Here is a 10,670-nt window from a genome sequence, read left to right as displayed (position 1 = left end):
CTGTATTGTGGGTTTTTATCGTTTTTGGTCTTGTCTTAAGTATATAAAAATATTAGATACTTTTCTAAACTGGTGTGGTGTCCTTTTGTAGTGCTTACACTGTATTACTGTTGGTTATGTGCAAATGCTTTACACACTGCCTCTAAGATAAGCCTGACTGCTCGTGCCAAGCTACCAAGGGGGTGAGCAGGGGTTATTTTAGGAGTGTAACTCCCTTATCCTGACTAGAGTGATGGTTTCTGCCTGGCTTTGGCGCATGCCCTAGCCTACCAAAAATCCCATTTCTAACAGTTGCTATTGCATTTCCTAATGTGCGCTTCCTTTGCATCTTGAGATAATATCTACAACAGGCCTGGTGCATCACAAAACAAATTTGTCAACTACATTAGAATTCTGCCCAACGCAGAGTAAGTGTGACATAAGATCTGCCTGCAACCAACTATGGGTCTGATTCTCAAAAAAGGGCAGGCCACAGTACAATTTGTGCATTTGGCTGCACTCAACCTCTTCCTTTGTGGTGTGAAAGATGCTCAAAGTGCACAAAAGGATGCACAAAAAGTTGCAAACTGCCTTCTTATAATTATAGTTAGGGAGTTGGCTTCCTACCGCTTACAACCATTTTTGGGATTAAGCCCTGCATGGGACAGCATACCTCCATCCCTTCATTCGAAATGGCAATGTACTGGCATTGTGAGCCCTCTGCCTAGTGGGGAAAGGGCTCAGAATTCCACAGCAAGCAGCATTCTATTGTTCTGACAATAGAGAATGCATGCACTGACCTATGGAACCACTGTTTGCACCCTCTGATGTTTGAAGCCTGCCCAAGAAGAGTACAAGCTGACAATATTTGCCAGCATACACTTTACAAATACTTATCATCTGCCCTAGGCAGATGCTAATCATACCATGCTTTGTGACTGCAAAAACAGTCACAAAGCATTTGTGCATTCTTTGCGGATTGCAAAGAAGCAAGGACGTCTGTCTGCCTAACCTTTACCGTTACGATTTTCAAGGTGTGGCAATGTTTGTGCTTTGTAATTGTGACGACTCACACATCTCTTTTGTAAAATGCAATTTCAGGCTATGCATTTGTAATGTCAGTTACAATGATTTTGTGAGTACAAAGTCTTTTGACATTCAGACCCATCATGTTTAACCCCAGCCAGGGTCATATACAACACTTTGCTTCTCTAGGACCGTGTACACCTTAAGCATTGGCAAAGCCTGAAGGTTTGGCTTTAACAAGCCAACACAAGTAATCTCAGGGATTCACAAAAGCTGGGTGCACAAATGCTATTTTTGTCAAGATTCTTTTTATTAAGCATCAATACCAAAGAATCGCAGTGACATCATGCGTACAATAGGGCGCGCAGGCCCCAGGGTTGCAGAACAGTCCGCTATGGGGGTCTCAGTTTCAAACAGCCCTAGGGTCATATCACCTCCCCTCTTCAAAGGCTTAGATGCAAAATTGAAATATCAAAACCCCCTGAGGAAGGTCTTCTAACAAGAGCCTAACCTCAACACAACACCCCCCCCCCACCCCCCAGAATCCCTCACCCCTCCCCCCCCCACTCCCGGTGGTGATGATAATTCACAAGGAAACAATATTAAGTAAAAGCGCTGATACGGTGGAGAGTAGACAAATCAATGTTCCCGCTATTCAAACCTCTAGGGTGTACCCCTTCATGTTAGCCTTACGCGGATCAGAACTGGAAGAGGTGCATAGCCCTTATGGAGGCCGGGCATACTGCGGAGGGCAAACCTTGGAATAGATGTGTGACTAGTGGACCCCACTTGTGTTCAAAAGCCTTATAGTTGTCTCTAAAAATGCCAGACGCTCCATGGAGAGAATCCTCTATAAGCGGGAATGCCACAGCGATGTTGCCGGAGCCTCCTTCTTTTTCCATGCAGCCACTATGGTGACTTTTGCCACCCCCAGACAGGTCCACATGATCGCCTTGTCAGCTTTCGTTTGGTGCAATAAAGCTGGATCTCTGATAACTAGCAGAACCCCCTCTATGCTAGTTGGAATAGGGTAGCCCAACATGTCTTTGAGGTGAGAAAGGATTTCTTGAATGTAAGGAAACATAGATTTAGGAAACAGATTCAAAAACAAAATCAGCGTTACTCTTGAGCTCAGAATTAGTTAAAGTCTAAATACTTTTTATTCAAAAGTTTATTTTTATGATTTTATAGAGAAAAATATATATATTTACAATTGCATATTTAGATTTACTGTTCATGTACAGATTGATCACACTTCTTTAATTAATTATACATGTGTAAAATTGTCTGGCATAAATAACATGGGAAGTCTCCTCAATGTAAACATCAGTATAAAGGTTACACATTTGACAAGACAAAATTCAAGGACTGTTGAACAGAAGGGTTGAGCGTTACTATGGCCTTAGGATGTATCCACAATCCTACGCGCGTTTCGGCATGTGCCTTCATCAGGGGGCCATACAATGTTTTCACCAGTACCTAGGTGAAATATAAACAACTGTCAAGAGTGTGCGGAATATTGAAATTGATAACAAACAGAGATCCTCATAAACGTCCAGTAGTGACATTCTCTCTGAAATAAAAGAAAGGATTTCTTCCCATAAAAGACGAATACTGAGGCAGTCCCACCAAATGTGGCAGAAATCCCCCCTGGAGGCCACAGCTCCTCCAGCAGAGATCAGAGGTATCAGGAAAGATTCGGCGCAATTTAGTAGGGTATAGATACCAGTCGAATAGCGTCTTATAGTGGGCTTCCTGTACGGCCACTGATTTGTTGTGCTTAATGTTGTCACCCCAAACTGTTTCCATTCCTCCTCAGTGATATCCCTGCCCAAGACCCGTTCCCAAAAAGACATGTAGCGCGCTCGAGGAAAGTGAAAGGAGGTCAATAGCATGTCATAAAGTGCGGAAACGACACCCCTCGAGGTGCCTGCTTTGTGTATAACCAATCGCTCCATGTCTGTGAGTTCTCTAGTGGCCGCTTCTCCAATGTTGGGAAGTGTCACCCAATGTTTAAGCTGGAGGTAGTGAAAGTGTTCGCTTTGGGGAATCAAGAATTCTCTTTGGCAGTGTTCAAATGTGAGTATGTCGTAGTTATGGAACAAATCCTAGAGTTTAAGACAACCACCCTCCTTCCAACAATCGAAGGGTTCCTCGCGTAAGGCAGGTGGTAAAGCCGGGTTAAAATGGATTGGAGTATAAGGAGAAGGAAATGAGGTCCAGCCTTCTCTCCCGGTAACCCAATCCCAGACGGTCAGGGTGGTGCGTGTAGGGGTGCTAATATAAGCATTTGCGGGGCGGTCCCTCTTAGGCTTCCAAAGGACATCCCAAGTGGATCTTCCCACCACTGAGCGATCCATATGTAGCCAATGTTTATCAGATGCTCGCACAGCCCACTCCATTACTACTCTCAATTGTGCGGCCTGGTAATAGAGTGCGAAGTCCAGTAGAGCTAAGCCCCCTTTGCTCCTTGGTTGACACAGCACATGAAAAGGAAGGCGAGCTCTCCCTCCTCTCCAGATGAATTTGGTAATTAAGGATCACAAGTTCGGCAGTAAACCCCGGTCAAGGTCTATGGGCAGGGCCTGAAAAAAATATAAAGGTTTTGGCAAGACCGACATCTTAATAGCATTGATTCGCCCTAGCCAGGAGATGTAAAGGGGAGACCATCTCTTGAAGTCTTGTTGTAAATGTGCCACCAGAGCTGGATAGTTGGCCTTGTAGAGGTCCCCAATACGGGCAGTAAGGTGGACCCCCAAATATAAGAGCGAGTGTTTGGCCCATGGTAGAGCCGCCCGAGCTCGCAATCCAGTTGCCTCGGCGATAGGAAGTGTAAGATTAAGTATAGATGATTTAGACAGATTTACCTTAAAACCGGCCACCTGTTCAAAGTGCTGCAATTCTCCCTGCACCACTCGGAGCGAGGTGACGGGATCCGTAAGTATAGGCAGAATGTCGTCTGCGAAGAGCGAAGCCTTATGTTCTATACCGCTAAAACGGATGCACCGTATCTCATCTTTGGACCGGAATTTTGCAGCTAGGGGTTCAATACTGAGAGCAAATAACAGGGGGGAGAGGGGACATCCCTGCTGGGTGCTTTTGCTTAGGGTGAAAGGAAGCGAAGGATAGCCATTAACCGTGACCCGAGAGTTTGGGAGATGATAATTGGCCCTGACCATGTTGAGGAAGGCATCTCAAAACCTGAACTTCCGCATAGTCAGAAAAAGGAATGACCAATCCACCCTGTCAAAGGCCTTTTCCGCGTCAAGGCCCTCCTGGACGACCAGAATCCGAAATGTAGACACTTTCTCGATCAGATGGAGAGTACGCCTGATATTATCGTGCGTTTGCCTGCCTTTGATAAAGCCTGACTGATCCGGATGGACCAGATCCGGCATCAAATGTTCTAATCTAGTCGCTAAAATCGAGGAGTAGAGCTTTGCATCCGGATTGAGAAGGGCGATTGGTCTATACGAGCCACAAAGCTGGGGGTCCTTACCGGGCTTAGGAAGTACCGATATCACAGCCACTGCCATAGAGACAGATACCCGAGCGTCTCCCGCAATAGCCTGAAACAGGGTAGTGAGGTAAGGGGTGAGTTTGGACGCATAGCATTTATAAAATTGTGCCGTGAGGCCATCGGGCCCTGGGGCTTTGCACAGCTTAAGCCCTGAAATAGCGTTCCTCACTTCCTCCAAGGTGATAGGGAGATCTAAGGATTCTGCAGTGGCAGGAGGGACCTGGAGAGCTTTACGGAGTCAAGATAGGTCATTTGCAGGTTCGCGTCGGGAGTGGTGCCGCGGTAGAGCTTCCCGAAAAATTCACCGAAAACATTGGCCTTCGTGGGGTCATCGTGGGTGAGGTGGCCTTGTTGGTCTAACATGCCCCAAATAAATTTGCGTTCCCGTTGCACCCTGAGCTGCCGTGCCAAATGGTGACCCAATTTGTCTCCCTGGACAAAAGACGTCTGTCACAATTTCAAAAGTGTGTACTCTGCGCGATTGGTGTAGATGGAGCCTAGTTTCCCCCTGATTGCGGTGAGATGTCGCTGCAGCGCACGTGTAGGTGTAGCTTTGTGAGCCTGTTCAACTGTCTCTAGCTCTTGTTCAAGAGCAGTGCGTTCCTTCGCCCTCTGTTTGTTTAGTGTTGCTTTGAGTTGGATGCATTTGCCCCATAGCTCAGCCTTAATGGCATCCCAGTTATTCTGCGGGAACGTGTCTTGCGGATTGTTAAGTGTAAAGAAATCAGTGATGGGAACCCTGAGTTTCTCCTGCATTACCTTGTCCCGTGTGAGCGCCGTTGGGAAATACCACCTAGACCTTCCATACTTATGTCCGCTCCAGGCCAGGGTAATGGTGATTAGGCTATGGTCAGAGACTGAGATCAGCAGGATCTGTGCCGCCTGCAATGACCCAATCAGAGCTTGGCTAACGAAAATGTAGTCAATCCTGGAGTATGTCTGGTGAACATGAGAATAAAATGTGTAGTCTTTGGTGGTGGGGTGAAGGGAGTGCCATGCGTCGCATACGCCAAGTGTCTGCATTTTCTGTTTAAGCCCTTTGGAAAAGGAACCGGTAGGCAACCGGGTGGAGTGGGAGCTGTCTATTGTGCCATGCCAAGTCAAATTAAAGTCTCCCAGTTGTATTACTGGCCCTTCAGCAAATCCTCCCATCAAATCAAGAGCTTTAGAAAGGAACGTGGACTGCCCTGAGTTGGGAGCGTAAAGTGAAATGAATGTACATAGTACGCCCTTCAACCTCCCTTTAACCATTATGACTCTCCCTTCCCGATCTGATTTAGTGGCCTTGGGCTGAAATTTAGTCGTGCTATGAAAAAGGAGCGCCACTCCGTTATGTTTGGTGCTGGCCGAGGATTTATATATTAAGGGGTATGCTTTGTGCCGGAGCCTGGTATCTTCCGATTTTTTAAGGTGAGTCTCTTGAAGGGCCACCACTCCAAATTGGTGATCCACGAGATACTTCCATATTTTCTGGTGCTTCTGGGGGAAGTTCAGACCCTTAACATTCCAAGAGGCAACAGAAACCATCACCGCAACAAACCCCTCCCCCTCCCCATATGGACCAGCCCTCTCCCAAGTGTGTATATACAGCTGCCCACAGTAGAGTGGGTCCGGCCCTGCCCGCAAACAGAAGGAACAGATCTTCTCCTCCAGCCGCACGGTCGAAGTCCAAGAAAACCAAAAAACCCAATCTTAAACCCCCTAGGTCACCACCGGGCCTCCCCTCCCCCCCCAGAAATCCCCCCGAACATTTCCCCAAAGTGAGAGCCATGCGACAACTAGGTCTGAGGCTCACGATTCTTCCAAAAAAAAAGAAGAACCAAGGGTATCATGGACAAGGCCCAAACCCCCCGGTTGCCTGTTGAGAATGTCAAGAGAGCAATACCATAGAGAGGAAAATAAAAACCTCAGTGTCCCTAATAATCACAGGTAATGGTGGGTTGAGCCAGTTCTACCAAACTCGTGTAACGGGTTCTTGTCGCCACTGTGCAGAATCTTCTCTGGAAACCACGATGAAGACAGAAGTAGAGGCGAACAGGACTATCAGGGAGACCCTTTATCCGTGGAAGTACCGTGCGGGGACCTTCGAGCTTCCGTGATTGTATGCCAGGATCTGGTGTCTCTCCTGGGCAGGCCCACCTCCGCAGAAGAACTGGATGTGGAGGCTTCGTCAGGGAGTGGAAGGCCCAGGATGCGCAAGCCATCTGAAAGTTCGGTTACAAGGTGCGCCTTGTTGTGATACTCGAACGAGAGGCCAAAAGGGAAGGTCCAGCGGTAGCGGACAGCTTCGTCCCATAGCTTGGATATGACTAGACGCAGTGCTTGACGACGAGCCAAAGTGGAGGGAGCCAGGTCCTGATAGAGGGAGCACCTGAAGCCCTGGAAGGATACTTCCTTCTGCTTCCTCACTGCGATCAGTACAGCCTCCTTTGTGGTGAAGGAATTAAGTTTGACCAAGACGTCACAAGGCCTTCTACGTTCTCTGGACTGCAGGTTCCCCATACGATTGACCCGGTCTAATTTAAGCTTCAATTGTTGAAGGGCCACGAGCTCTGCAAAAAGGCCTGTCACAAACGCCTCCAGATGAGGCTCCTCCGCCCCCTCCTCCAAGTCTCGAATACGTACATTCTCCCGCCGGGTTCTGTTTTCTAGGTCTTCCGCCTTCAATGTGATCTACTGGAGCTGGGCCTGCAAAGATTGTTGGGAGTCCTGTAGTTTGGTGACGTGAGTCGTAAGGGTCTGGGCCTGTTCCTCCACCTCAAGCACCCTGGTACCAAAGGAGTCCACATCATGTCGTAGCGTTGACATCTGTTCTGTGAGGTCGGCTTTCAGTTGGTCCATAGAGGATCGCAGGTCCTGTTTGATTTCCTGGCATAGTTCAGCCTTGAAGTCTCGTACGGTAGCCACCAGATCCTCTCTTGTGAGGGACATGGTCTGCAGGCGATCAGTCTCAACTGGGGCATTTTCCGTGGCGGTGAAATATCGAGAAACCTTGTTCGCGTTTTTCTTAGGAGGCATAAGGGCAAGGCCCAGCACGGCGAGTGATCCAACAATGCAGGTTCAGGGTACGGCCACGTTCCAGATGACAAGAAACGGGTAGCAAGCACGTGGAATCCCCACAGGAGGGTGGCAACTGCTGCTGAGTTGCAGGATTAGGGCGCCATAGTAGGATCAGGCAGAACGAGGCATGCCCTGGATGCGAGACAACAACACTCTGATGATCCAGAAACCAAGAAAGGCACTCAGTCCATGGGAGTCATCTAGTGTCTGGCTGGGAAGGGCAACTCGACCCCTGCATAAGACCTGGGGATCTTCACTGCTCTTCCCGCCACCGCGCCGCCATCTTAAAGTCAGGCGCTAATCTTCTAAGGCCTCGTCCCTCAGGTCCCTTGCGCCCGAGTTAATGGGGTAGAGACTGACCTGCACCCAGGATCAGAGTGAACTGCCCATCCGCCGACCACTACCGCCGCAGCAGGGAATCCGCCGCTCTGCAAATGCTCTGGTGCACTATGCGGCCATCGATCCTTTCCCCTCCATAGCTACAGAGCCAGCAGTAGCGCGAACCTCGGAAAGCAGCTCCGGGGATCCGCAGTGCCAGGAGGATTGCAACGCTAACCGTGGTGAGCCATGATTCGCCTCCTCCGTTGGGGTAGAGTGTCCGGAGAGCACCGCTACACCATCTTGAGTGCGGCCGCGATGTTCCGTCGCGGCGAGAGCTGGGTCAGTTACGCGGCAGGGCACTGTCGTTTCTGCATTTTTAAGCTGCCTGGCGAATCTCTGGACACTGCAGGCAAGAAGCACATAAGATAAAGCTCCCTACATGCTGTAAAGGGTCTTGAGGCAATCGTCGGGTTCCGGAGCTGAAACGGCTCACGTCCATCCAGCCATCTTACTTGGCCATGCCACAGATGCTATTTAACACAATAAAGCCTGCTCTATTGACTGCTAGCGCTGGAGAAAGAATAGCAAAAATTCATTATAAATTGCTTTCTATATTGCATGTATATATTCGTAATAAAGACTTGGATGTGCCAAACCGTGTGATGACTGAGTGTATCTTTCAGTTGTAAAATAGTCCTTCATGCATTTCAATGGAAGCACTTCCTTGACGGTGTAATGATACCCCAAATAGTCAATAGCCAATAATCTCCTGGCTGAGGGAATAGCTAACATGAAAACCCCTGGCTGTCAACCATTGTAAGCTTTTGTTTTTTTAACGTGTATTGTTGCTCACTTGGGTGTATTCTCCTCCATACATCTCGAACAGGCTCATGGCTCCCAAGAAGCCGTGAATCTGTGTTTGAGAAGGTGGCAGAGCTCTCTGGGGCCAACGATCAAGCGAATCCGATACAATCGAATTAAAGTCACCCCCAATCCATACCCTACCCTCTGGGAGTGCTAGGAGGAGCTCTCCTAGGTCCCTAAAAGCCTGTGCCTGCAGACCTGGCTGAATATAGACAGATAGGAAGTTCAGTGTTTCCCCAACCCAAGTCCCAGTTATGACAGCAAACCTGCCGAGGGTATCCGTGCGGACCTTATCTATCATCATGGGAAACGATTTCCGCACCATCACGCCCACTCCCCTGGAGCCAGACCCAAACGCTGAGTGAGCCCCCAATGGTCATGGCTTTACATACGTTGCCTTGCAGGTGTGTTCCCTGTAAGAGGACCACATCTGGAGAGTGACGCTTAAGGAATTGCAGAACCACACCCTGTTTGATCTTGTCCCCCAGACCATTTATGTTCCAAGACACCAATTTGAGCCCTGGTCGAGCTACCTTGTCACCCATTGTCTAAGATCTGGAAGCATGAGCGCAGGGGACCCCTCCCCTGGTTATTTCCAGGCTGGATCTGTACCATAGACCCCCCTCCCATACCTGGTTCAACAGCACCAAACATTTGCACAGTGGTTATCAAAGCTCGAGCAGATTCAAGTTCGTTATACTTACATAATACAAGACAAAACTGAACTAAACACCCCCCTCTCCTGCGGTAACCAAAACAGTAACCTCAGTATTGGAACTGTACCAAAAACGCAATAGAAGTCTGCAAGATATGTCACACAATGCGATAGTAACCTCTTCAGATTTGTGCGTGATAATTGAAAACAAACTGCTCAGAAAACACAATATAAGACAAGAAAGAAAACCCCTGAAAACACCCTGGTGCCCCCCCCCCACCCGCCTCCCTGCAATGTGGACTCAGAACTGCCCACCACCCCAATTTGCACAGCGCTAGTGTACCCAGAACAAAGAACTGTGTAGAGGGGAACGCTACACAGCCAAACTACCCAAGAGTATAACTTCTCCTCCCCAAGGAACCATTACATTTGCCCAGGATAAATCACATAGGGCCTCAAAGCCTCAACTCGGGTTGTGCAGTACCAACAGCATTAAACAATCAGTCCCACAACCACAATCCACAAGGACGGGGGTCTAAATAATCACTGATTTTGACCCTGAGGCGTCAAATGGAAGACACAAATATAAATATAAACAATGTATTGAAGTAAATGGCCACCCCCGCCCCGATGGGCCAGAAGCCGCGCTGAGGACCACCCCCTCACTGGTAACTCAGGTAGAATTAAGAGATGGGTCAGGCCCCAACTACAGGTTAGCGTCAAGCGATTCCACCAACTAGCTGTCTCAGTCATTCTTTTCCAAGCGATGATCGGGGTGGTGCGGGTGACCCGGAGAGGAACGTCCCCGCTCCCCGGAAGAACGCCATCCCTTCAATTAGTCCCAGGCGTCCACCGGGGTCTGGAAGAATAGTGACTTACCGTCCAAGAGCACATGCAGTTTTGCCGGGTAAAAGCATTGCATACTTCAAATTGTGGCCCCTGAGCACTCGCTTTACCTCCAGGAAGGATCGACATTTCTGTTGCACCTTATAGGTAAAGTCTGGGAAAAAGGTGATGTTTGCATTTTCAAATTTGAGCGGTGGTCCGGCTCTTGCAGCCTGAAGGATTATGTCCCGATGTAGAAAATTAAAGATTCTCGCCAGGATGAGACGCGGTGGAGCACCCGGCCTTGGTGGGCCCCCAGGTACCCTGAGGGCGCGCTCAACGGAAAAATATTTGGAGAGTGAGCGGGCTGAAGGTGATTCTGAATGAGGTCCTCCACAAACAGGTCCGCGGCCTGCCCCT

Source organism: Triturus cristatus, chromosome 3_1 (assembly GCF_964204655.1).
Source record: "Triturus cristatus chromosome 3_1, aTriCri1.1, whole genome shotgun sequence".
Lineage (NCBI taxonomy): Eukaryota > Metazoa > Chordata > Amphibia > Caudata > Salamandridae > Triturus > Triturus cristatus.
Note: the sequence above shows the minus strand (reverse complement) of the source record.